At 35.2% G+C, this 25,359-nt stretch overlaps 1 long non-coding RNA gene across 7 annotated transcripts in view; it reads left to right on the top strand.

Annotated features, from left to right (window-relative positions):
- LOC146995202 (uncharacterized) overlaps nucleotides 1–25,359 on the top strand; it is a 431,299-nt gene that overhangs the window by 376,005 nt on the left and 29,935 nt on the right. For 5 of the 7 annotated variants that reach the window (XR_015043718.1, XR_015043720.1, XR_015043716.1 and 2 more), the window contains one exon: nucleotides 8,409–8,535. The exons of the other annotated variants lie outside the window; for them this stretch is intronic. This is a non-coding gene — a long non-coding RNA (uncharacterized LOC146995202). The remainder of the gene's footprint in view (nucleotides 1–8,408; nucleotides 8,536–25,359) is intronic. 7 annotated transcript variants of the gene reach the window in all.

Raw genomic sequence — 25,359 nt, 5'->3', positions numbered from 1 at the left:
TTTTACCCAGTTTAAAGGCAACATACTGTAATAAGAAGGATTTTAGTTAAATTTATCGGACAAATAAACACATTTTGTGCTAAATAGGCATAAACATTTAGATTCAGAATATTTCTTTTTAATCCGATGTAAGACTTGAATTTCATTCATGATACGGATTGTCTCTTGATTTTTCTGTTTACCTTACACTAATAGAACATTTTTATTTTACAAGTTCAGCTTTTAACGAAATAGAAATAAAAACTACGATACACCTGATGTTTTTAAGAAAAGGAACTTTGATATATTTCTGGAAATGTAAATGCTTTTAGAGTTTTCTTTCAATAACGTTGATTTTCATTACTTTACTAATTTCAGTAATTCTCTTATTAGCTAATATGAATGAAAGATTGTCAAAAATGTGACACAGTATAACTTTTACGAACATACGCACCTTTACCAGCATACAGATATTACCGATTGAAATGAAGAAAGATACAGATATTTTACTCCAATCTACATTAAATTAAAAAAAAAATATTTAAACTTTCATACATTCCAAAGAACAAACGAAACTCAATAGATATTGTTATGTTTGTATATATGAGATAAAAGTTTTATGAATGGTATTTAAAGTAATGCTCAGAACTTCATAAAAGCGAACATTCACTATGTTAATACACATATCATCAGTTATTTACATTAATCAATGTAATATTAATCATTACATGTAATATATGCATATATATTTAAAGTTTAATTGTCTTAAAATTGAATAATTAACTATTGAGAGAAAGAGGTTAATATCTTGCACTATTTAATTCACATGGAACAAATTTTCCCAAAAACCACATTGAACCACATTTATTAAATTCACCAAAGCTCTTTTATTTCTGCATTTTCACACTCACGACACATTTTAAATTAACTATTGATTACCATTTCAAACACCGATATCATAACTCAGTGTAACATTACACCATAAATCATTTTTTCCCTATTAACTACAATTTTATATATTCAAGAAGTACATCTAAGACATGATCATTTTCTATGTTCTAACAAATCGATTCAATTGCGAACATACTATTAAGACTTGCGATTTTAGAAGACTTGCATGTATTAACGATGTCAACGTTTCTTCGTTTTTGTAAGATTCGCATCAAACCATGTCGCATTCGAATGTGGTGTAAGAGATCACTTTTTCTTTTAAACACTTGTAAACAATGGATGCAATTTATAAGAAGAGAAGTATCATGCTGTTTCAAAACATCATCATCAGCATATTTATGTTTCTTTTGACACCGGCAAAATTTAAAAAAAAAAAAAAAAAAAGGTTCGTGAGATTTTCTTCAAATTCTGTTTTACTTGAAAAAATGTCCGAACATTCAATACGATGTAAAGATTCATATTGTTTTAAATTCTTATGCTCACTAAATATTTTTTATCATGATTTACTCTTAAAAGTAACTTTATAAGTTTTCATATCCTTTTCACATGAAAAGAACTTGTGATTATTCACTACAAAATTCTAAGACGAGAAGCTTCGCGACTTTTAAAACTATAAACTTAAATTTCTTAGGACATACACTACATCTGATGTTTCTTTCATGAGATTTCAAATATCTCTTCAGATTACTCGTATTCAAGAAACCTCGAAAAAAAATACATAACTAAAACTTCAGCGAATAATCGCTTCATAAACTCTTAAATTTTCAACACGAGTGAATCACTTGAAGCATATACTGCACTGTAAACATACGATACTTAAAAAAATTGTTATAAAAAATAAAAATACATTCATTTCACCAAGAAGCTTTTCTATTTAAATACATTTATTTATTTCCAAAGAACAAGTTTCTGTATTACACATAAAATATACTTAGAATTTTCTTACATTAATTAACATTAAATTAACAGCAATATCCATTTACTGACATTTGTTATGCATGTTTACTTTAAAATTAAAACTAAAATTTCAATATATTTCTATTAAAAAAACATAAGGAAAAAAAATAGTCATAACATCAAACAAACACAGAAATTTAAATAGAATAGCTGTACTTATATTAATGCATTTTTATAATCTTCATAACATTTAGATTCAAAAAACCTATCACAAAATAAATGAAAAATTTTTTTCTGCCTTAAAGAATCTCTTATATGTTTAAAATTAATACAAAAAAATATATCTTCACCAATATAGTTAATTCTATCATCAACACTTATTATAATGCAATCATGTCTTGTTTGTGAAGGATGATTTACAATGCAACCTTCGCATTTAAATAGTTTTTTAATCACTGAATTTAATTCAGTTTTGATAGAGTTTATGAGTTCTTTAAAAAGTTCATCATCATCACTTACCATATCCGAACAATTGTTTTTACATTTGATTTGCAACGGTAAAATAATTTCAAAAATACTTTTATATAAAGTATTAGATACATCAGGAATAATTTCTTTCAATTTTTTTAAAATATCACAGTTTACTTTTAGGTATGTAGGTTTTAGTTTAAAAGATTTTCATCTTGTTTAAAAACTTGTTGAAAAATACACTCACCTTCTTTGTTGAAAACTGCCAACTCATTATTGCAAATGATGCTGGCACTCATATAGACAAGATTAAATTCATATATTTTTGAGGAAAATTCTTGCCATGTTGCAGGAGTTATAACGACACCGCGTGTAGTAGAGTATAATATTTTATTTTGTTCCACACATTCACGTAGAGGAATGTTCATTCTGTTTTCAAACTGATTTATGGGCACAAAATATCCCCAACCAAGAGTCCACTGTGCAATCAACTTCGAACTTTCTTTTTTCTGTTCTCGATTATTCGGCATGAAGATATTTTCAGGAACAGATTTCATATAGTGGGCAAACCAGTCATCCTCTGGAAGTTCATCCTCATTATCTTCCAAGCGTCGTTTTTTAATTTTCGAAATTTTTATGTTTCGGAATGTGATACTAATTCTAGGATCTTTAACGTCAGGTTGAGAGGGTATTCCGTGCATCCAAAATTGATTCGTTGGGGGTTTCATTACAAGGAGAGTTCCATAAGTTAAGTCCACGCTTCGAGATGTGAAATTTCGCCTGGTAAATACCATTTGACGTTTTGCACCTAAACTGATGATAGGTATATCACTTTCAGGTTCGAGACAAGTTTCATTGTCTTTATGCGTTGAAAATTTTGCCACTCCGTCAGGATAATAGTTCAATAAAGCAAAATTATATTTTTTGCCAGTTATCTTTTCAACATCATCTTTTACATTTAGAAGAGTTTGAGTCCATGGTTCTGCACAAATGCTCGTTCCAGAGAATTCGTAACTAAGTCCTTCATCACCAAAACCGAGTACTTTTCTTCGTGGAACATACTGAGTCCCATTAATTTCAAAACTAATATTTTTAAAATCATAATTTGATAGTTCATCTAGCAAAATATCAGCTTCATTTCGTGAATAAAATTCTTCGTATAATTCCACATTTAACTCTGTATCACATATATTCCTCATATTCGCTTTTGAATCTAACGACAATTCTGAATGATATAGAAATACGTAGCATTCTTAAGTAGCAAAAATTATCTAAAAAATACATTAACGAAATGATTTCATCAACACTTATCGTAATACATTCTTGTCATGTCTTGTTTGTGAAGCCAGTCTTTCCGGCGTCATATGTGTAAAAATAATCATGATAGGATAGTGGGAAAGAGTTATAGTGCCCTAATGTTGTTATTCTGAACCTTGATATTATATATATGCATAAGGAGAATCTTAAAAGCATCATCCACTTATCATGATAGAGTAATGGAAAATTTCTAAAACTCTGATAATCATACGCGAAAGAATGTATTATCTTAAGGTTGTTGTTGCTATTCCAAGTTTGACAGTACATACAGAAATGAAGGAAGACCCTTGATAAGCGCTGCACGTTATCATCGACCTTGCCCGGCCCGAGAATCGAACCCCGTACCTGTGGTAGTGCTGCTCGATGCGCTAGCCACTGCGCCACCGGGCCTTATGTTTTGTATACCTTTAGTCAATCTGCATGCTACAGTTGCAGAATTATCAACAATTTGAAAGTTTAGGTCTGCTAAGCATAACGACCCAGCCATTTCTTTACATTTGAAACTCTTAGTAGAATAGTGAATTAAGACAGTTGGTGCACCAATTTCAGTGTCTTTTTGCCCAGTGGGACCAGAAGTTAACTTTCAATTTTGTTCACCGAAAAATCTGTCTTCCCGTTCGTTGGCCGAATTGCTTTTCTTTTTTGCGTAGAAACTGTAATTGTAAAAATTATTTTTTTTTGTTATTTTTTAAACTGTATTTAGTGTATGTTTCTCTGTATTTTAAAATTTTCAGTGAAGATGTTTTGAGTTCTTGCCCCCGAAGTGATAAGTGAATTGATTGAATGAAAAATATACTCGTAATGAAATTGGAGGAAATAAGTTTAAATGAAATGCAGCAAAAATTTGTGTATAATTTAATACACCGCGCAAGGAAGCCACGTGGTGTCCATATCAGATTTTTCATTTAATAGCAAGCATGCTTCTGTATCCAATAAAACTAGAAAACGATACGAGAAGTTCCACTACTCCGCCCTTCCTACCACAGAAGAAGAATGATGAAAAAAAATCGGAAGACGAAAACAATTCTTCCTGAAAAGAGGGAAATCAGGCCGTGATTGAATTTCCCCACGCAATCAGTCCGCTGACCGCCCAACTTATCCAAACACCATTTGTCAACCTATACATGTCCCTTGATTTGATACGCTAACAATAGATAGTGTATACAGACCTACTGAACAATTTGTTTTACTTCGAGATTTGTTTTCTTTGTTCACTTTACCTTGAATCCTTCGCTTTTATACTTCTCAGCAAATCATGAATTTTAAGTACATAACAAAGTCATTTAAAAGCTAAAATTAATTCAAATTTATTAATGAAACAAATAATACTGCATTTCTTAAATCCTAATTACTATTGCTGTACGACTTAAATAGAAAAGTTTAGAGCTATATAACTCAAGATTGAATTACCAAAAAAAGTACAGACATTTTTCAAGCTGATATAATTTCTGTTCAAAAAGGGATTTCAAATAATATATATGTAATAGAAGCTTCTATCCTGAATATTTAAAATGAAACACTTTAAAACTTATTTCGCCGTTAACTATAGAGAATAGCTTTCTACAGTTCAAAAGAATCTGACATTTTTCTTCAAGAAATGATATTGTTCTACCAGTTTAAGGAAAAATTGCTTTTTTAAATAAATTAAACTAAATATAAATAAAGAAAAAAGTAAAGAAAAAATTTGAAAATTTTCAGATTTTAAATTACGTCCAGAGGGGCGTTTTTTTTTAACATTTTGTGTGTTACCTTTATTTATTAAATATCATGTTTTTCGTTCTTAAACCATAAAATTCAGTTCAACAACAATATCGCAAAAGAATTTTAAATTGAGCATATCTTTGGAATTTAAGATACACAGTATCGCTCGCTGGAGATAAAAAGGTTTTTTCTGTATAACGTTGTCATTGAATCCTTGAGTTTGTTAATCAAAAATTCGTTAAAGTTTTACAAAATACGAATCGATAATAAACCAATTCCAAATTTCAAATTTGAGCTTCCACATGCCCATATTAGCAGTAGGATTACGTCATCCAAAATTGGATGGCTCTAGGTACCTTTGTTTTATCACAATGCGAGAAATATACATACATTTATGCAGATCCTTCATTATTTAATTTCTTCAAACATAATGCAGGGCGATAATATCAGGTGGCAAGAGTTTGAAAAGGGAAACGGATATTCAGAGTGATTCGATACGAAATCGTAAAACGAAAACAATATTCCCTCAGAAAAAAAGCCCCTTTGGACTAATAAATAAATAAATTACAGCAATTATTATGGTGTAACTCAAATGCTAAAGAATTCAAATATGCCTGTCAAACGGGATAGGCGGTTCACCAGCGGCCAAGCGGTAAAGTCGTTGAACACTGGTAGTTCGGTCCGAGGTTCGAATCCCGCGAATGGGCTGGCTGCATGTTCGTTTTCGTGGTTTTCCCCATGTGTAACGTGTATACGAGCCAGTTCCCCTTAGAAAGTTCTCCACGAAGGCATCCCTCCCTTAGGCAGATAGCCCTAGTGTGCTTTTCCATAATTAAATACACCACCACCCAAACGGGATAGTGGTTAGTTGCTCTGAATACCGTACCGAAGGGCCAGGGTGCGAATCTCGGAGAAGGCATGGTTTCTTGTAAGTGTATAGTGTCTTTGGGCCTTGAGGAACTCTAAATATACGCCGAGCCGAAAGTCCTGTCGCGTGGATTGGTACTAGGGCAAGAGCAATAGAACGTCGAATCCATCCTCAAGGATGTGTGTGTGTGTAATTATGGCAAAGCCTCGAGGGCTATCTGCCTAAGGGGACGGATGCCTTCGTGGAGGACTTTCTAAGGGAAACTGGCTCGTATACACGTTACACATGGGGAAAACCACATCCTCAAGGATGCTCTCTCTCAAAATTGGGGGTGGAACTAGCAAAATCGTGCTATCAACTATACGGTGCTCAAGACTCTTGTCAACGACAGGCGTAATCTTGTACTTCTGTCACAATAAATTTCGTGGGCTTGTACTGATTTTAAACTGACACTAAGTTAACCAAAAGCTATATAGAAATAATTAGAGGACAAGTTGTCTGAAATCTATATTGGTGTGACAAGTACTATTGGCAAGAATAACGTAACCCCGAAGAAAGAATGCTAACCTAGAAATTCAACTAGTAACGTGGCCTTCATTAGGCGGAACGAGCTCTATCTAAACAACCTAAAAACTCCTTCTAAATGCTATCTCTTTCTAATTCATTTTAATACGGGGAACTAAACTTAGCATTCTGGAGGGGTTGATTTAAATAAATAACTGGTTGATTTAAATAAATACCTTACAACATTAAAATTTTAATTTAAATGAATGCTTAGATTTTTTTCAAAGCAAAAAGTTTGAGATATCAGCTGTACTCTCTCCGAAATTTACCCTCCGAATGTTAGACGAATATGCTACCAATTATACTTCGACCGTCTCAAGCGCAACCCTGGTTGGCATTCGGCCAAAACACATAGACTCGCCCAAAAGGGGCGGTATTACTTGCTGTGACGTGAAAGGGCTTCTCTTCTCCGGAAAGAGCTATGCTGGAGGGAAAGAAAGTCCCCATCCTTCCACCCTATTTTAAGAATAATTCGGTCCGAATGGCGCATGCGTGTTTGCGCTCATGGTCGCGGATGAGGCGGTCGAACTATACACTATGACAGCCTGCCATGCCGAAATAGAAAATTCCAAATCAAAATTTTGTCCAACACTACATTTCAAAGATATTATATTACGCTAAACATAACACAGTACCTAAAAACGAGCATAGACGCAAAACTAAGTTTATAAGTTCATAGAGTCCTTCTGTTATTTTGAAGCAGAAGCATATAAAAAATGAGCAATGTTCTGCCCGGAACTTGAACCTGGGCCTCTCGAATACGCGCCGAGTGTGCTACCGTTACACCACAAAGGCTTGCAGAATGGAGGGAGGAAATTCCTTGTATACTCCCCCCCTTTTAAAGCGCGACTATGAATTAGGAGACCCAATCGCCAAATCTTGGTGGTGAGGAATTTACATCCACCACTTTTTAATTCGGGCCCCACTGTAGGGTCATTAGGTTATTCTGAAGCAGGAAGACTTGAAAAATGTGCAATGCCTTGGCCGGGACTTCAACCTGGACCTCTCGAATGCGCCCGAGTGTGCTAACGTTGCACCATGAAGGCAGGCTAGAAGGAGGGAGAAAATAGGTTCTATATAGCTTATAGGTTTAAGGCTAAAAATATAATAATAGTCATCCTACGATAATAGAAAGTCAATTCTAATTTAGAATATTCAATACTGAATGAAATGGTTTTGCATAGGTATATGAAGAAGTTTTCTGAAATGATTAATAATGCAAAAAAATAAAAATGTTTTAATGCATAAAAATCATGCAAGTATGGTCACGTGATATATGGGTCACTATGCATTTCTTTAAAGTACAAGTAATCGTATTAGAAATAGAAGCAGACTTACCTCCATAAATCTAGCGTTTCAGGAGCTGAAAGTTATTTTCTAACAAAAGCAATACAAAATTATATTTATTTACATTATACTTATTAAGTATAGTGTTATTAATTTTTAGTGACATAACACGCAGCTTTTTAAATTATCTCGAAAACAAGGAAAAAGTAAAATCAATAACGTGAATTATGTCACTGGTACTGTATTTATAAAAAAAAATTTGCAGGAAATTCAAAATGCTCAATTGCAAATTATTTCTTTAACTAAATTTAGATAGTTTAAGATTTAGTTTTAAGATTATATTATAATCTGAATACATATTATAATTATGTTTCAGATAATGCATAAGAAGAAATAGCTTCGAAATTTCAGGAACAGTTGCTATGCGTGAATACAGAAGACGTTTTCTGTTCGACTGGCTTTTCGTCGTACGAGTACACTTCAACACGTAAGGTCATTTTCAAGTAAGTACAAAAATTTCTGAAGTAGGCAATGCACTTTGTTTGCCATTACACATAGCTTTCTGTTTAATTTCATCGCCAGTAAGGGTACTTTTTTTAATCAGTATTAAATTAAAATCTAAAGAATTTGTGTAAAAATTTAAATCCGAAACCTTTGAGATTTTATATCACGACTAAAGCGCGTTTTTTTAACATCTTGTGTGTTACTTTTATTAAATATCATGTTCCTCGCACTTAAACCACATAAAATTCAATTCAACAACACTATCACAAAATATTTAATATTTAAATGCTCATTTGGACGCCATCTTGCGTTATCCTTCAGACTGTGTCTGGTGATAAAACTGCAATTGATGGGAAGTTAAATGTAAACATCACATTTGGAAGTGCCGCCTACCATCATACGGCATATGTGGCGGATATTACAGTTCCTTGCATACTCGGATTGGACATTGTAAGGAAATCCAATTTCTCCTTGGACTTCAAAAACAACAAACTGTTTTCAGTAACCAGCAACTGAGGACATAACTATCCATCATCAGAAGTGTCCTCACCTGAAAACGCAGACACTTTGTCTAGAAAACCCTGCTCATAATGCTTCCGATATCATACTAGGGTCGAAGACAAATACAAGTTCCTCAGTCTGGTCGCACGACAAATTACACCAACATTGGCTGATCGAGACCCGTGAAGTGATGATGAAGTCAGGAAAGACCAGCGGGAAGACGGCGACATTAAACCCATAAATCACTTAATGGAGTCTTCAAACAGAAAACCTACCTGGCAGGACCTTTCGATCTGCACTCCTACGACAAAACAATATTGGGCTCTCTGGGGTGACTCACTCCATATTCGAAACGGCGTCTTGTACCGGAAATTCGAATCACATGATGGAAACTCTTTTCGATGGCAACTGATACTTCTAAGATCCCGGACGTCCTTAAGGAACTACATAAGCATTCCTACAGGAGGCCACTTTGGAAAAATGAAGACCTTGCAGAGAGTTCGTAAGCGCTTTTACTGAAATAATGCAAAGGATGACGTGCAAAAATGGTGCCGATCTTGCGATACCTGTGCGGGTCGGAAAGGACCGAAGAGACGCAGCAACGTTACAACGTAAGAGCGCCTTTTGAACCTATCGCCTTTGACATCTTGGGACCTCTGCAACGACCTGCTCATGGCAACAAATACATCCCCGTTGTCATTGACCACTTCACCAAGTGCCTTGAGGCGTATCCTATTCCTGATCAAGAGGCTGTCACAGTAACAGAGGTAATGATACAATACTGGATTTACAGGTTCCGAGTACCTCCTCAATGATGGTATGGTAGAGAGGTTTAATCAAACCATCTTTAATAACCTTTCGTTGGTGGTTATAGAGACCACCAACGAGAGGAATAAGTTAGTTTTAAATGTGACATTTTCTTGTGCAACATATTTTTCTTGATCATTTTATCATCTTAGCATTAATATAACATTTGTGTTACTTATGAAAGCTTCTCGTTATTAATTTGTTTAAGGGAAAATCGAGTACTCACTTCAGTAGACTGTAAAGTTCCTGTATGATTATTGAACAGTTATTTTATGATTTAGACCTTTATTGTCACTTCTTCCTTGCCGTTTCTAAGCCAGAACACAAATTTGTTTGCTTGTATTTAAACTGAGGATTTTATATTGTAAAACAGAGTGTGTTCTGCTGTTCTGCACCTGTATGTTACGTTACCAAGTTGCTGCTAACTCAGTTACGATTTGTAGTTTTCGGCCTTGCATTATAATTGCCGATAGTTGAATATCTACGTCAGTTGGTTTGCGAGTCAACTTCGAGTTAAACTGAATTGCGTAATCATTGACTACTAACGTACTTTTAATTTGACCTTACTCCTATTTAAGTTATCAAGCGATAAGTGCTAGCTGAATTGTAAGCACCGGGTGACCCTTCCGTTCTTGTTTAGTTTTAAACAAAGGGTCTTTTACGGCCTTCTCAAGGCTTAGCTGTTATGTTAGACACAGAAATAATTCGCTGCTAGTCTATCTAGAGATTTGTGAGAACAAAAAGTACGAAGTAATAATCTATGATCTCAAGAGTTTCGAACTCATTCAAAAACTAGAAACTTCTTCCAAAATGTTTTTCTATTACTTTCTAGGATTACCTAATGAGCAAACTCACAGTTTTGCAGTTCAGTTTCTTTGTCCAAACAATCTGCTCTTTGAAGCACCTATCATGCGGCCACTTAACTTCCAGTTCCAGGAATAAAAGGAAAGGGAACACAAAAAGTAAACGAATTTGGGCGTTAATGAGAGCTTTTTTCCATCGTGTACTTTCGCGCCATTCGATGCCACGCCTTTTTGCATCTATTTGCGAAAGCGGGTGGGGGAAGCTTATTTACCCCAGACCATCCCCTTATACCGACACTTCCTCTACCACCTCCTACCTTAAACGAAGTTTTCGCCGCTTTTCCCGAAAACGTTTTTATCTTTTCCACCACCACTCCCTCTCTCGTGTCCCAGTTTTGTTTCTTTTTCGCCCTTTTTGCGCGGCCTGACTGATTTCGTTTCTCGCTTCCTTCGGAATGGCGCGAAGAAGATTGAAGAGCGTTCGAGGGGAAGAGTGTGAGAGAGAGAAAAAATCGTATCCTCTCTTTTATCTAAATCCTCTCCTTCTCTCCCCCTCTCATCTTTTGTGCATTTCGTCCTCTATCTCTTCTCCTCCCCTTTCATCTCCAGCGCCGGAGCATGGAGCTACTTTAGCAAACAAGGTCTTGCGTAGGGGTCACACACATTCGCTTCGATCGATGCACGCTGAGCGGGCTGCTAAATCGCCAAATGTTTCTCAGGGATACAAAGTCGCCAAACCTTGGATTTATATAAACTGCCCATATTACGAAAGAAACAAACAAAAGGCAAGGTTCTGAAATACGTTATAGAAACTTCTTATTTCAAATATTTTACCAAAGAAAGCATGTGCATATTTGTGTTAAAACAAATATGAACGCAAACCTATTGTTCTTGCGAAAATCCACTATACATGTTTGTGTTGTAACATACGTCACAGTTTCTTAACAACAGACAGGCAACAAAAGTGGTACATACCTGAGCTGACAAGGAAAAAGGCTCCAAAAACCGGAGCCTCTTGAAATTTTACACCTAAAACATTTACAATTTAGACATGAAATAGGGAATTCTATACAGAGCTGATGATATTTTTGTTAATACATCACTTAAACACTCGATGAAACCAATAGGACCTCTTTTTTTCTGCTAGTATCGGAGGGATTGACTGATAAAATTTGCATTTTTAAATTTCTCCACGAAGAGAAATAGTGTTAGAGGCAGAGTAAGTGATGAAATTTTGTGTCACCTGCTATAAAATATGTTTTACTAAAGGTTCGATCTGAAATGTCTTTATCAGAGATGCCCTGCGAGATTCATTCCAAAGATAATGCCACTTTGAAGATAAACAGTTATACCTTTGAAACCGTAAAACAATTTAAATATCTGGGCACATTATTCACAAGTTGCAATGATGTAAATATTCAAATAAAGAATAGAATATTTATGGCTAATAGATGTTACTACTAAAAAACAACTTAAATCCAAACTAATAAACGTAAAAACTAAATTAAATTTAAATAAAACTTTAGTAAGGCCTGTTGCCATTTACGGAATAGAATGTTGAATACATAAAAGATCAGAGAAAGACCTGATTTCAACTTTTGAAAGAAAAATCCTAAGAAAGATCTTTGGACCGGTACAACAAAATGTCACAAGGAGGATTCTCTATAATCATGAACTATATGGGAAATATTGGAAATATAGTGAAACTGCTATTGTGAGAATCGTAAAGGTATCTCATCAGATGGATGGGCCATGTCTTTAGATATGATAATGCATTCCCAACCAAAAAGATAACCTTTTCAAGAATTGAGGAAGTAAGACGAAAAGGAAGACCACCCACTAGATGGATAGATGATGTCGAGCAAGATTTAAGGTTAATTGCAGTTATACATGGTGAATGAAATGGCTGCCCTTTATCCACATGCAAATGAGTAATTCCTCATGAACACACTTTTGTGCGATGAGACCTCTATGTAGCGAAAAGTGGGTTTATCTACACACAAGTAGTGAAATAACTATACTTGCTACTGTGCAAAGTTTTTGCAAAGTCCCACTCTGCAAACTTTAAACCTGCGCAGTATCTGCCTGCAAACCTGTAGAGTGATTGGAGTTTTGCAGACATCTTCATAAATTTTCCGTAAATTAACGCATGCAACAAGACCTTTTCTCTTCTTCCGATTTTTCTCTGCGAACGAAAAACACTCATCCTTTGTACGCATTCAAAAGCACCATTCCGCCACCAATCAACCAGTTTTCAAATTGATTTTTACCCATAGAAAAATGGTTAGGATTATAGCCGAAATTAAGAAAAATGATTTAGCTTGTATGTGTTATATTTTTTGCTCAGACGTTCAAAGAAATGCTAATCAGATTTTCATGTTTTCTTTTTCGTGCTTTGTTTTGGCAACAGATAGAGAAGGTACTACCACAAACTTTTTTATCAATTTGTCAAGCTATTTCTTCTTAGAAAAAGATCTTTTCAATTTGCTTAATATTTATATACTCGAAATATTTGTTTCATTTCCTGAAACTGTTATTCCCATGTCTCATCAACTATTATCTGATTGAAAACAAAGCTTTTGAGATATATACCTGGTAAAAATGTTGTTGTTTAAACTTCGAAATACTTGACAAATATTTTTGGATGTCGGGAAAAGATTAACTATACTATACTGAAAAACATTAAACACCCGAAACAATATTTGATATTATAATTGAAACCTTTATTAAATCAAAATGATTAACAGAAGAAAACTAACCATTTAGTAAGTATTATCTAACCTGAGCCATCTGCGATATTGATAGATCCAGGTGAGATCCCGGAGAAAGTAAAGGTATTTGTAATGTTCTAGCCCCTAACTTGCGGATGTCATGTTGATCAACGCCTATGGTGCACTTTTAGGCAACGTTTTCGAGAAAGAGACGCCTGAATGATCCAAAGGTTTAACCAGTTTCTAAGAAATGCTTAAGTAGTTCCTAACTGACCATTACATTAAAAAATGCAATGTATTATTAACACTCTATGCCTAGAGTTAGAAGGTAAATATCATGTTCATATTTTTTTTTAGTTCAAACGGGCTTTGTCCCAGAAGACTAGTATTTTCGTTTTGCGTTGAATCACTATAAATGTCCGTTACACTTTTCAAACTGTTGCCACCAAATCTTAGAGTCTTGCATTATATTTATTCATGAAGTTCATGAAGAAATTAAATAATGAAAAATCTTCATAAATGTCTATTTCTCGCATTGTGATAAAAGAACGGTACCTAGAGCCATCGAATTTTGAATGACGTCATCCTCCTACGAATATGGGCATGTGGAAAACCCAATTTGAAATTTGGAATTCGTTTTATAATCGATTTCATATTTTGTAAAATTTTAACGAATTTTTGATTAACAAACTCAAGGATTTCAAAGCGATCCATGGCAACACTGTACGAGGGGAAAAAACCTTTTCATCTCCAGCTCGGGGAACTGTGTATCGGAAATTATAAAAATAGGCTCAGTTGAAAATTATTTTCTGACATTGCTATTGAACTGAATTTTATAGTTTAATTGCGAAGAATGTGCTATTTAATAAATAAAGGTAACACACAAAATGTTAAAAAACGCCCCTTTGGACGTAATTTAAAATCTGAAACCTGCAGATTTTTTATTTATTTATTTTGGTCACATTTATAAGTATCTCAAACCACAGTATAGAAAGTTTTATCTAATTTCGATAGTGATTTTTAAATAGCACTGAATTTAAAATGCAAACATTTGGTAATTTTTATGCGCGTGTGAATCATATGTTAACGTGAAATCATTTTATATCAGTGATAATGTGTTTTAGCTGAGATGAGAGAAGTACAACATTGTTAGATGACGGGCTGCAATTGACTTCTGGAGTAACTTAAATGCAGAGAGAAGAGAATAATTAAGGGACTTCGTGCTGACATGAAAACAGCAAAAAGTCTCTCCGCTTTTCATATAGTGCAAGCTTTTATTATCTCTGCTGCTATAAGTCAGACTTTTATTCACTGTCACCTTTTTTTCTTACGGATTGGTTTATAATAGTATTAGTTTTTATTTTATAGTATTACTTTTCGTCTAATTGTATTGGTTTTCTTCGTATAAGTGTTATTAAAAACAGATCGTGCTAATAAATGACGCAGGTAACTAATTAAATAATCAAGATGATAAAAGTATAAAGATGGCAGTATTGGGCAACTTTTATCTTACTCTATGTGCAACTTTATTTTACTCTTATCTAATGTGCCACTTTATCTTGTTATCTTACTCTTTATCTCTCTTAATATAAATATTAAAAGGACTGAGCTATATATGTTAAATCTTACAAGCTCTGGAACCTAATTTAATTCTTTTTATCGGGAGTTTTAAAAATACGCAACATCACTTTAGGAGTCTGCGGAACACCCCAAGAGAGAATGCGTCAAAGTAACCCTGCAGCCGACGCAGTGGCCAACTTCTTGGAACATTGATGCAACAAAGGCACGCGTCCCGTGTTTGCACTCGCCGGGATTAAAGCCCGTCGCGGACGGTCTTAAAAAATGGGAACGACCTCAAAGGAAAAGGGGGAGTAATCCCCTTGATTGAATCAATGGACAACCGAGATTGTATGCTAATGAAATGGCTGAGTGCGGAGACAACTCAAACAAGGCCGCATTCACACCTGCTCTCCGCCACCCTAATCAGCGGCAGTCTACCACCCACGACCCCTCTCCTTGCGCCCCCCTGCTCCGGGGCGTGACAAATGGGATGCTGAATTTCTCCTCTTCCACCTCTACCCTTTCTCCCAATTCCTGCTTCTCTGCTCCACTTGGCGAAATGCACGACTTTTGCTTGGGGACAGGAACGTGCTTCAGGATGTTTAAGTTCTACGTTCTGCAACGAGGCCTGGCTCAGCTATCAAGCGAAAGGTGCCGGGTAATTTCTGCTGTATTTTCAATGAAATCGAACCATTTTGGGTTTGCTATTTTCTCTGGAAGTTCTAACTGTAGCCACTTTCGATCCAAATGGTATATTTAGGTAAATGATATCAGATCTTATAGCAAAATTAATCGAGAGAAATTGAATTAATTGATTGCATACATCTATATTTATACGTAAATTTCATTCATGTAGATGTATGCTTGTATATTGTCTTGAACATAAGTTCTATAGATAAAAAGATTTTCTAGAACTGTGTATATATACACATCTGTGTATATATTCTTATAAGAATAAGATAATTTTATCACTAGACTCGATAATGCTTTAAGAATTCTTCAAAATGTATTTTGTCATTCAAAAAATATAAATAAAAAATATGAAAGATTTCAAATTTTAAATTACTTCCAACGGGGCGTTTTTTTTAACATTTTGTGTGTTACCTTTATTTTGTGTGTTACCTTTACTTACCTTTATCACGTTCTTCGCAATTAAACCATAAAATTGAGTTCAACAGCAATATCGCAAAATAATTTTAAAATGAGCCTATCTTTAGAATTTCCGATACACAGTCTCTCGCACTAGAGATAAAAATGTTTTTTTTTTTTCGTACAGTGTTGCCATTCCTTGCTTTGAAATCCTTGAGTTTGTTAATAAAAAATTCGTTAAATTTTTGCAGAATATGAAATCGATAATAAAACAAAATCCAAATTTCAAATTTGGGCTTCCAAATGCCCATATTCACATTAGGATTACGTCATTCAAAATTGGATGGCTTTATGTACCGTTGTTTTATCACAGTGCGAGAAATATACATATATTTATGCAGATTTTTCATTATTTAATTTCTTCAAATATAATGCAAGACTCTAACATTAGGTGGCAACAGTTTGGAAAGTGAAACGGACATTCAGAGTGATTCGACGCAAAATCGCAAAACGAAAACAATAGTTCCTGAGGGACCAAGCCCCTTTGGACTAATAAAATTTTCCGAGCGATAAAGAGCAAATGTCCAAAATGAAAGCCATTGAAATTTTTAGATTTGGTAATTTCTAACAAGTTAATAATAAATGTGCAATCAGAGTTTCAAAGATGTTATATACTGTTATATTATGGGAAAAATAATAGTGAATATTTTTAATTTGGATCGTATTTAAGCCTATTTTTTTGTTGTACGTACTTTTGCAGCCGAATTACCTATATTCATTTCGAGCGTTATTACAATTTTGGCGACAACAACAGCAACATATATCAAATGACTGAAGAGGAAGTACTTACAAGAACTCGTAACAGCATTGGGATAATTTAATTATAACAAAGCGTACAATTTCAGAACTTGTAAAATCTTTAAATGAATAAGTCAATTTTATCTGAAGTGAAAATTTAGTTGAAAAACGTATTCAGAATATATTTTTTTAAATTTATTAGTTGGTTAAATAAAACTATAAAATAAATAAATAAAAAGTAAGCTACTTTTCATATATAAAGATCTAAACTTCAGGGTTTATAAAAATGTGATTCAAATGTTGAGACCCGTGATTTCTTTAGACATTAGTTCTCAACTAACGTCCAGAGAAATTTTGTACTATGTCACAAGAAAAGCAAAAAAAAGTATTAATAATGTACCGCGAAAATAGAAAGTGCAGCTTATATTATTTACACTGCGCAAAAAATGGGACAGTTCTATACCTCCTATTCTACCCGGCCGATTAATGAAATTCATATTACGCTTTTCATGCCTCGAAAGCGCGACTTAGGATATATATTAGATTTATATAGAGAGCTATTGTAATATAGGTATTTTGACACAACAACACAATAACGTCTGTCTTTTCGTTTGAGACGAAAAAATTTAAAGAACATAACTAGAACTAAAGAAGTCATTTTCATTGTGTACTATTTTTCTAATTAAAAAAAAAAAAAAAATCAGATAAAAGTAGTAATTTGCTTAACTACAGCGAGCAATGCATATTAGAGTTTTTTGTCAATGAAAGGAAAGTATTTTGTTTAAAATATTTTAATATGTTGAAAGTAAATTTAAAAAGTAGATAATAACATTGCTACTCTTAAAAAGTTTTCTGTATTAATCTTTTAAACTGACTCTCTTACTTAGCTTTCTCTCTTTGGTGGCGGACCCCCCCCCCCCCAAAAAAAAAATTAAAAATACAATCAAAACTAATAAAATCTGAAAGCCTTCATCAGATTTTACATTACGCCAAAACGGGTGTTTTTTTAACGTTTTGTGTGTTACCTTTATTTATTAAATACCATGTTCTTCGCAATTAAAACATAAAATTCAGTTCAACTGCAATATCGCAAAGTAATTTTAAAATGAGCCTATTTTTAGAATTTCCGATACACAGTCTCGCGCATTAGAGATAAAATTGATTTTTTTTTCGTACAGTATTACCATTCCTCGCTTTGAAATCGTCGAGCTTGTTAATCAAAAATTCGTTAAAGTTTTGCAAAATATGAAATAGATAATAAAAAAAAAAAAAAAAAAAAATTCGAATCGGAGCTTCCAAATGCCCAATTCGGGTGTTATTCAAAATTGGATGGCTCTAGATATCGTCGTTTTATGACAATGCAAGAAACATACATACATTTATGCAGATTCTTCATTATTTAATTTCTTTAAATATAATACAGGGCTGTAATATTTGGTGGCAACAGTTTGAAAAATGAATCAACGCAGAAAGTGAATAGACGCAAAATCCCAAAACGAAATTAATAACCCTTCTGAGCTAACACCCTTTGGGCCTAAAAGAAACTTATAAAATATCTGAATCTAGCTACTGATGATTGTTGAACAACACTTAAAGTTAAACTAAATTACATAAATCAACAGTATAGTAAGATATATTATATCAATTCAGATTTAAATCCTTACTGAAAGAGATAATATCCTCTATGGTGTTTTAGTGTAAAAATCGGTATGATTATTTATCAACACAAAATGCACAGCGTGAAAATGCATTTCAGTATCAAATTCAAAAATGCTGTTTCTCATTAAAATAAAACTAAATCCTCTGACATTTCTAAAAACACATAAACCTTAATATAGTAATTTCTAAACTCCAGTGATAGCCACAAACGCTTTTCATTTAAATGTAATCACAGAACACCTCAAAACACCAGGGAAGGATTTGCCCCATAAAAATAAGTTAATCACCAGGTCCAATAAAATAATTAATCCGACAGTATAATTTATAAAATTAATTTCCCAACTACACCATCCTCTATAACTACCCAGGTTCGAATAGTGTCTATGTTTTCCGTAAGGATCACATGAGTGACATGCAGCAGACCACCATATAAAGTAACTCAAATAAAACATACACTATTAAATCATAACACACATTTATTAAATTTTCTAGAATACCATAAAGTTAAATAGTTGGGATAACTGGATCCAGACCGTACATAAACATTATTTTAAAGGCACTCACAAATTAAAACACTCGCATCTAAATCTAAATTTGAGGAAAAAGTTTCCCTCACAAGTAATATAGCAAATTTATGAATGTAAATATATGATTATCAATAGGAATATAAATATGAATAGCAATATGAATATAATATATGAATATAAATAATATGAATGGAGTTTGCGAAAGGAGGATGGGGGAACAATCATCTAGTAAGGGGTGCATTAACAAAAGGTTGTGAACAATTAGTCTAGAGTAATATTTTACAAAACTGTTAAATGATGGTATGTCACATAATATTTTATTCATAATTTTATAAGGTATATTCTGCAACCTTCCAGCATGCTTTCATGGTGTAATAATCAGCACACTCGGCGCGTATTCGAGAGGTCCGTGGTTGGAGTCGCGGCAGCGCATTACTCTTTTTTCATGACTCCTGCTTCAAAAAACCCTAATGACTCTACAGTGGCGCCCAAACTGAAAAAGGTGGTGGATGATGCTTCTCCATTTGACGATTGGGTCTCCTAATCCCCAGTCGCTCTTTAAAAGGAGGAGTATATAAGGTATCTCTCCCACCTTCTTAGCATACCTTCGTAGTGTAGTAATCAGCACGATCGGCGCGTATTCTAGAGGTCCGTGGTTCGAGTCCCGGCGAGGGCAATGCTCATTTTTCATGACTCCTGCTTCAAAAAAATCCTCTACAATATAATAGTCTATGCATATTAAATTGGGAGTATTTTCTATTATGAAACATTAAGATTTCCCCTCATCTATTAATTTTATAAGGTATATTCTGCAACCTTCCAGCATGCTTTCATGGTGTAATAATCAGCACACTCGGCGCGTATTCGAGAGGTCCGTGGTTGGAGTCGCGGCAGCGCATTACTCATTTTTCATGACTCCTGCTTCAAAAAACCCTAATGACTCTACAGTGGCGCCCAAACTGAAAAAGGTGGTGGATGATGCTTCTCCATTTGACGATTGGGTCTCCTAATCCCCAGTCGCTCTTTAAAAGGGGGAGTATATAAGGTATCTCTCCCACCTTCTTAGCATGCCTTCGTGGTGTAGTGATCAGCACGATCGGCGCGTATTGTAGAGGTCCGTGGTTCGAGTCCCGGCGAGGGCAATGCTCATTTTTCATGACTCCTGCTTCAAAAAAATCCTCTACAATATAATAGTCTATGCATATTAAATTGGGAGTATTTTCTATTATGAAACATTAAGATTTCCCCTCATCTATTAATTTTATAAGGTATATTCTGCAACCTTCCAGCATGCTTTCATGGTGTAATAATCAGCACACTCGGCGCGTATTCGAGAGGTCCGTGGTTGGAGTCGCGGCAGCGCATTACTCATTTTTCATGACTCCTGCTTCAAAAAACCCTAATGACTCTACAGTGGCGCCCAAACTGAAAAAGGTGGTGGATGATGCTTCTCCATTTGACGATTGGGTCTCCTAATCCCCAGTCGCTCTTTAAAAGGGGGAGTATATAAGGTATCTCTCCCACCTTCTTAGCATGCCTTCGTGGTGTAGTGATCAGCACGATCGGCGCGTATTGTAGAGGTCCGTGGTTCGAGTCCCGGCGAGGGCAATGCTCATTTTTCATGACTCCTGCTTCAAAAAAATCCTCTACAATATAATAGTCTATGCATATTAAATTGGGAGTATTTTCTATTATGAAACATTAAGATTTCCCCTCATCTATTAATTTTATAAGGTATATTCTGCAACCTTCCAGCATGCTTTCATGGTGTAATAATCAGCACACTCGGCGCGTATTCGAGAGGTCCGTGGTTGGAGTCGCGGCAGCGCATTACTCATTTTTCATGACTCCTGCTTCAAAAAACCCTAATGACTCTACAGTGGCGCCCAAACTGAAAAAGGTGGTGGATGATGCTTCTCCATTTGACGATTGGGTCTCCTAATCCCCAGTCGCTCTTTAAAAGGGGGAGTATATAAGGTATCTCTCCCACCTTCTTAGCATGCCTTCGTGGTGTAGTGATCAGCACGATCGGCGCGTATTGTAGAGGTCCGTGGTTCGAGTCCCGGCGAGGGCAATGCTCATTTTTCATGACTCCTGCTTCAAAAAAATCCTCTACAATATAATAGTCTATGCATATTAAATTGGGAGTATTTTCTATTATGAAACATTAAGATTTCCCCTCATCTATTAATTTTATAAGGTATATTCTGCAACCTTCCAGCATGCTTTCATGGTGTAATAATCAGCACACTCGGCGCGTATTCGAGAGGTCCGTGGTTGGAGTCGCGGCAGCGCATTACTCATTTTTCATGACTCCTGCTTCAAAAAACCCTAATGACTCTACAGTGGCGCCCAAACTGAAAAAGGTGGTGGATGATGCTTCTCCATTTGACGATTGGGTCTCCTAATCCCCAGTCGCTCTTTAAAAGGGGGAGTATATAAGGTATCTCTCCCACCTTCTTAGCATGCCTTCGTGGTGTAGTGATCAGCACGATCGGCGCGTATTGTAGAGGTCCGTGGTTCGAGTCCCGGCGAGGGCAATGCTCATTTTTCATGACTCCTGCTTCAAAAAAATCCTCTACAATATAATAGTCTATGCATATTAAATTGGGAGTATTTTCTATTATGAAACATTAAGATTTCCCCTCATCTATTAATTTTATAAGGTATATTCTGCAACCTTCCAGCATGCTTTCATGGTGTAATAATCAGCACACTCGGCGCGTATTCGAGAGGTCCGTGGTTGGAGTCGCGGCAGCGCATTACTCATTTTTCATGACTCCTGCTTCAAAAAACCCTAATGACTCTACAGTGGCGCCCAAACTGAAAAAGGTGGTGGATGATGCTTCTCCATTTGACGATTGGGTCTCCTAATCCCCAGTCGCTCTTTAAAAGGGGGAGTATATAAGGTATCTCTCCCACCTTCTTAGCATGCCTTCGTGGTGTAGTGATCAGCACGATCGGCGCGTATTGTAGAGGTCCGTGGTTCGAGTCCCGGCGAGGGCAATGCTCATTTTTCATGACTCCTGCTTCAAAAAAATCCTCTACAATATAATAGTCTATGCATATTAAATTGGGAGTATTTTCTATTATGAAACATTAAGATTTCCCCTCATCTATTAATTTTATAAGGTATATTCTGCAACCTTCCAGCATGCTTTCATGGTGTAATAATCAGCACACTCGGCGCGTATTCGAGAGGTCCGTGGTTGGAGTCGCGGCAGCGCATTACTCATTTTTCATGACTCCTGCTTCAAAAAACCCTAATGACTCTACAGTGGCGCCCAAACTGAAAAAGGTGGTGGATGATGCTTCTCCATTTGACGATTGGGTCTCCTAATCCCCAGTCGCTCTTTAAAAGGGGGAGTATATAAGGTATCTCTCCCACCTTCTTAGCATGCCTTCGTGGTGTAGTGATCAGCACGATCGGCGCGTATTGTAGAGGTCCGTGGTTCGAGTCCCGGCGAGGGCAATGCTCATTTTTCATGACTCCTGCTTCAAAAAAATCCTCTACAATATAATAGTCTATGCATATTAAATTGGGAGTATTTTCTATTATGAAACATTAAGATTTCCCCTCATCTATTAATTTTATAAGGTATATTCTGCAACCTTCCAGCATGCTTTCATGGTGTAATAATCAGCACACTCGGCGCGTATTCGAGAGGTCCGTGGTTGGAGTCGCGGCAGCGCATTACTCATTTTTCATGACTCCTGCTTCAAAAAACCCTAATGACTCTACAGTGGCGCCCAAACTGAAAAAGGTGGTGGATGATGCTTCTCCATTTGACGATTGGGTCTCCTAATCCCCAGTCGCTCTTTAAAAGGGGGAGTATATAAGGTATCTCTCCCACCTTCTTAGCATGCCTTCGTGGTGTAGTGATCAGCACGATCGGCGCGTATTGTAGAGGTCCGTGGTTCGAGTCCCGGCGAGGGCAATGCTCATTTTTCATGACTCCTGCTTCAAAAAAATCCTCTACAATATAATAGTCTATGCATATTAAATTGGGAGTATTTTCTATTATGAAACATTAAGATTTCCCCTCATCTATTAATTTTATAAGGTATATTCTGCAACCTTCCAGCATGCTTTCATGGTGTAATAATCAGCACACTCGGCGCGTATTCGAGAGGTCCGTGGTTGGAGTCGCGGCAGCGCATTACTCATTTTTCATGACTCCTGCTTCAAAAAACCCTAATGACTCTACAGTGGCGCCCAAACTGAAAAAGGTGGTGGATGATGCTTCTCCATTTGACGATTGGGTCTCCTAATCCCCAGTCGCTCTTTAAAAGGGGGAGTATATAAGGTATCTCTCCCACCTTCTTAGCATGCCTTCGTGGTGTAGTGATCAGCACGATCGGCGCGTATTGTAGAGGTCCGTGGTTCGAGTCCCGGCGAGGGCAATGCTCATTTTTCATGACTCCTGCTTCAAAAAAATCCTCTACAATATAATAGTCTATGCATATTAAATTGGGAGTATTTTCTATTATGAAACATTAAGATTTCCCTTCATCTATTAATTAAGTTATAACTTATGTCAATTAAACATTTTCACAATTCACTTTTTAAATTATTAATTAAGTATAATTACACAGTAACTCAGAAAAGTATTCATTTATATTAATTAAGTTTCTTCATTACGTCGGTCGAAATTATACCACCTGAGTCAGAAAATATGGACTCATAACTTTACCAGAAAGAGGGGTAACAATTAAACAGGAAAAAAAACTAATTACACACCAAACTAGTGTAAAAAAAACAGGAAAACTTTAAAATTTAAAAGTTTAATAACCTTAAGGTTCACCTTAAACCAGAACCAAAACAACCTCAAACAAAATACAAAAATAAATCCAATTAAAACTAAATATATTTTTTCAATCAAAAATTAAAAGTTAAGACCTAATTTCACCTTTCAAGGATAATAAAATTAACATTACCAAACTTAATTTAAAGTAAACAATTACAGTTAATTTAGAAGTCAAAAAAGCAAAATCAGTGTTATATTTTCAAATTTTCACAGGACTAGTTTCGATGGTTTTACCGAACCATCATCCTCAGCTGAAAAAGCGCAAATGAACGAGATAAGATATAATGATTAGATAAGATAAGAAAGCCTGGACAGGAGATAACCTACCGGCGCCATCTGTTGATGAAACCAGAACTAAAACATAATTTCTTTAAAGGCTGAAGGCAAAGATGGATTGGAATTGGTGTCATTAACTAGAACAGAGAGATTTTTTGAATATGAAATGCCTCTAGAAAATCCAGCTCACCAATGAAAGATGTTTTTTTAATAATTTTGGCAGCAGAAAAATCGGATTTTCGGACCAACAATGTTGGGCAACAGAAGACTTGTGTGTTTCCTTTTTAACTAACATATGGCTCATGTTCCTTAACGCGAAATTTTAAAACTCTGTTAGTTTGCCCAACGTAAATTGAACCACGCTGGCAAGGAATCCTGTAAATACCCCAGGAATTCATATCCGGAATGGGGTCCTTGAGTATGGAACTCGGGATTTTATTGCTGGGAGAATAAACGACCCGAAAGTTAAATTTCTGCAAAATATGTGCAACGTTATAGCTAATTGATGGAAAGAAGGGAATGACAACAAAATTTTTATAATCTCCTAAAACAAGAGTGTGCCTTTTGGTGTGTTGAGATAAGAATTTTTTAACTGCTTGTTTAATAATGTTGGGTGAAAAGCCCCTTTCAAAAGCTATTGCTTTTAAATAATTTAGTTATTCATCAAGGGTTGTTTGTTTGACTTCTAAATTAATATTTGTTCGGCGTTTAATTATATCTTAAACAATAATGGGATAGCATTTCTTTTTTGTCTTTTTAGCTTTATTAATAAGTATCATTAGATAGTAAGTACAACAGCAGACTGGTAGACTACGAGGTCAGCGAGAGCGTATAAAAACTTTAACTAACCCTATCGGGCCACTATTAAAATCTGAGACTTTTTAGATTTTCCCCACCATTTCCATGTTCGTGGAGATGGCTATATTTATGTTATATCTGTAAATGGGTTAAAAAAACCAAAATGTCCTACTGGTTCTTGAGGTAAGATCATCTGAACATTTCTTTAGCTTATAAGAATTTTTTGTCAGTGATATAGGTGTAGAAAAACAAATGATCACATCTATCATGAAGACTGTCAGTGGAAATTTAGAAACAATATGAATTTTACTGTTAGTTTTACATTCATTTTGCATTCAAGAGTCAGGAAAATTTGAATTGATATGCCATGAATTTAGAGGACAATATGTAATAAACAGACCGTTGCTTGAATAATCTTTAATAAAGAAACAGACAGGCAAGCACAATTCTCTTTATCTGAAGCCTTCAAAGCAGCGATTTCTAACC

This window comes from Stegodyphus dumicola, chromosome 10 (assembly GCF_044657685.1).
Source record: "Stegodyphus dumicola isolate Sdum_Otavi_A_Nest chromosome 10, ASM4465768v1".
Classification (NCBI taxonomy): Eukaryota; Metazoa; Arthropoda; class Arachnida; order Araneae; family Eresidae; genus Stegodyphus; species Stegodyphus dumicola.
This window is presented reverse-complemented; position numbering and strand designations above follow the sequence as displayed.